This window comes from Mus pahari, chromosome 9 (assembly GCF_900095145.1).
Source record: "Mus pahari chromosome 9, PAHARI_EIJ_v1.1, whole genome shotgun sequence".
NCBI classification, from domain to species: domain Eukaryota; kingdom Metazoa; phylum Chordata; class Mammalia; order Rodentia; family Muridae; genus Mus; species Mus pahari.
The window spans coordinates 6,163,142-6,167,257 of NC_034598.1; positions in this window are offsets into that span (position 1 = coordinate 6,163,142).

Consider the following 4,116-nt stretch of genomic DNA (forward strand, 5'->3'; position numbering starts at 1 on the left):
TTTAGATAGCCCTGTCCTGGTGGTATTTTCAATAACCACTAACCTTGCCTGGTACAGTCTGGGGGTTGTAAATTGGCATGGAAATTTAAAGCAGGTTCTTGTTGGTGCACAGCACAAATTAGTTATATATGGGGACAGTAGTTTGGTTTTTTTATTTTGTTTTTTTTTGTTGTTGTTGTTGTTGTTGTTTTTCTTTCGGTTTTAATTTTGGGTTTTATTTTTTCCATCTTCAGTTGTCTCTGATGCAGCTTGTACGAAGATAATTGTTGTTCTGTTAACTGAATACCCTTTCTGTAATTGCAAAAAACAAAAAAAAAATGCGGCTGTTTTGTTGACATTCTGAATGCTTCTAAGTAAATAGAATTTTTTTATTAAAAAAAAAAGAAAAACTCAACTGACTTATAGTTTTATATTATATATCCCATTTATATGCACTGATGTTTGTAAAAGACATTTAGGAGAGGTTATTGCAAAATTATGCTATAAGTAAAATTTAATTTAGCCTGTCCAAATGCCTGGCTCTGACAAGACTGGGGAGATAACTAGAACTCATATTTTACATTGACAGACACTTTCAGAGCACTTTGCTAATTGCCAAGTGTTTTTATATCATTAGATCTTTATCTTACATCAGAACATTGAGCAGAAGACGCTGCTTAGCTGCTTTGAAACAGCACTAAGATTAAATGGTCCCCTGCCCTCCTAAAGTGAGGTTAAAAGATAGACTCCCCGTTTATCAAGCTTCACAGCGACTGCCTAAGGCCTAAAGCTTCAGAAAATGCAGTAAAGGAGGCAGAGGTCATTGGTAATATCTGCCTAAGGAAAAAATACAGCACAAACCAATACCAGCGGTCTTTAGTATCCGTTTATCTGCCTGACCAGTGCAAAGATGTCAAGTCACTAAGACGAGCTCATGGCTGCCATAAAGGGTAAGTGGGCAGAGCTGGCTCACTTAAAACAAAGCACTTTTATCAAAAGCAAATTTACAGAAATCAGGTAAGAGAAAATATACTGTAATATGGTAGATGTTCAATGTCATTTAGCTAAAATGTAGGAAAAGACAATCTTATGTTAATTTTAGACGTTAGCTAAGGGTAGCACAGGCCGCTTTTGCCATACCTACAGGAAGTAGCCTTCCTCGCCCCTGATCCTTGGTGATAAACACCCTTTCATCTGTACACTGGAGCCCCAGGTAGGAGAAGCTCGGGGGCTGCACAGGTATTCCAGCTCCGGAGAACGACTGATTCGTTTTAAGTTAAAATAAATAAAAATTATCTTGCTGTTTAATAGTGCTTACAATGTAACTATTGCCCCCATTGAGAATACAACAGACTCAACCATCAGCGATACACTGACCCAGCATCTCTGTAACAGCTCCAGGTATTGGGCCATGCTTTCTCTAAGCACCATACTTCGGATTCTGAGAAAGAATCACTTGAACCCAGGTATTTGGAAGCAGCCTGGATGTCGTAGTGAGAATACCATAACTTTTAAAATTAACTGGAAAATAGTATAATTGCCATAATCAAAAGAAATACTACATTTCAGTAATTAAGATACTAATTATGAAGTATACTACATATTTGTATGGAATACAAATATATTTCATATAAGACCTGTTCCAAGAGATGTTAAAGTATAGAAAAGACATATTTTAAGATGGATCAAATATAGTACTAAACTGACATGGAAGTGCAGGTGTTTAATTCAGAATGCTGAGGCAGGAGGATTACCAGTTCCAGGCCAGTGAATGATACACAGCAAGACATTGTCTCAAACCAAAACATAAAAGGACAATAATAGTAAAACAAAAATGGAGCAATAAAAGTGATTTTTCATATAATTACTCAAATAAAGTTTTGAAATGTTAGTATATGTCCACAGTAGCACATTCTTAAGTTTTTTTTTAAATTCCCAAGTGAAGGAAGGGTGATTCTATCAGATGTCTCACACAAACTCTGAACCCTGTGGGTTTCTCCCTTTGAAAATCATCTCACTTTCATTTCTATATGAAGGATAAGGAGATGACATAAAAGAGGCCCATGGTCCATCTGCATGAATCTAAAAGGACAGAGTTGCATCTTGAAGAAAAGTATTCCCTATGTGTCTATTAGCATTCCCTCTAGGCTCCACCCAACAGTTACCTAGCAACACCCAGGTATGAGCCTGGCTCACTTAACTCACTTATGTCTGTTTCTCCTCCCACTCCCCCATTTTCTTCCTCTCTCCCACGTGTTCCCAGCCAGCCTCTTCCCTTCTTTCTCTCTCCTCTCTCTTCCTGTTCTTCTCTGTCCCCTTTCTATCTCTCTGCCTCTACTCTCTTTTCCAGACCCCATTCCCAGGTCCCAAATAGCTTCCTTTATACTAGCATGTTGTGTGATTGATACCGCGTGGGAGGGGGTGTCTCAACATTCTGTAAACCTATCAGTCTTAGTCAGGGTCTACTGCTGTGAAGAGACACCCTGGTCAAGGCAACTCTTACAAAGGACAACATTTAATTGGGGCTGGCTTACAGGTTTAGAGGTTTAGTCCACTATCATCAAGACAGGAAACCTGATAGCATCCAGGCAGGCATGGCACCAGAGGAGCTGAGAGTTCTACATCTTCATCCAAAGGATCAGACTGTCCTCAGGTAGCTAGGATGAGGGTCTCAAAGCCCACCCCCACAGTGACATACTTCCTCCAACATGGCCATGCATTTTCCAGTAAGGCCACACCTCCTATTAATGCCACTCACTGGGCCAAGCATATTCAAACCATACTATACATAAAATATATATCCATAAAATATAAAACCAAACAAGTCTTTAGCATTCTTTAACCCAACACTACGGGTAAGGTAAATAATTAAAAAACACTTCCTCATCTCCAAATACTCTTCCATGAAACTGTTACAGAAATAATATGCCTACCCAGTGAGAAATCACTGTGCATATACTTAAGAGATTAGTAAAGAGGCTGGAGAGATGCCTCAGTGGTTAAGAGCACCAACTGCTCTTCCAGAGGTCCTGAGATCAATTCCCAGCAACCACATGGTGGCTCACAGCCATCTGTAATGGGATCTGATGCCGTCTTTTGCTATGTCTGGAGACAGTGACAATGTACCGAGAGAGAGAGAGAGAGAGAGAGAGAGAGAGAGAGAGAGAGAGAGAGAGAGAGTACTAAAGGAAAAGCTCTTTACACACATCAAAAAACCCACAAGGCTGCTGTGGCTAATGCCCAAAGAAGAACAGGCTTCCAGTTGAAGATCTCAATATCTCTCTCTCTCTCTCTCTCTCTCTCTCTCTCTCTCTCTCACACACACACACACACACACACACACACACACACACTGTGGGCTTATTCTTTCCACAGGTGCCGTCATCCTTAAGTCTCTTTGAGGTCCTGGCCCCAGGTTATATGCCAAACAATTTAAACAGATATAGGAGACTGCAAGCCTGGAGACTTGGGTACATGGGAAAATTATACAACTAAGATATTATCAGAATTGTTTCTTGAGTGTACCAGTGTTGTTCTTTTCACATAGTTGTCACCCAGGCTCATCTTGCCCACCTGGCAGAATTATGTTTTTCCTGTTAAGAGTGCAGGAGAGTTAAGGCAGACCAACTCTGCCTTAACTTAATGATGGTTGTAACTTTGCTCTGTCCACTTGAGCTGCCTGTTAAAGGCATGTTCTTTGATATGGAAATGGACCCACTGACTGGTTCTAAATGGAGATAGAGCCTAACTGGAGGTTAGTCGTGTTAAAGAAACATTTAGCAGAAACTTCCTCAGCAACCCCAAACTTCAATTATGATAAAAAAATTTTCTTTTTCACAGTTTTTAACACACCTGGTGAGTACAGTAATCTTGGAGGTAATGATCCTTTAACTAAATTCTACTCCATATAACAATATTTCCTAAGCAATTTTTTAGTAAAACTTTCATAGCATCAATTTTACTATGTTTCTCATGCATCAAAATTACTCTCTCCATAGCCCATGTGTCCCATGTCTTTAATCCCAGAACTCAGGAGGCATAGGGGTAGAGGGGCAGAGGGGCAGAGGGGCGAGGGGCAGAGGGGCAGAGGGGCAGAGGGGCAGAGGGGCAGAGGGGCAGAGGGGCAGAGGGGCAGAG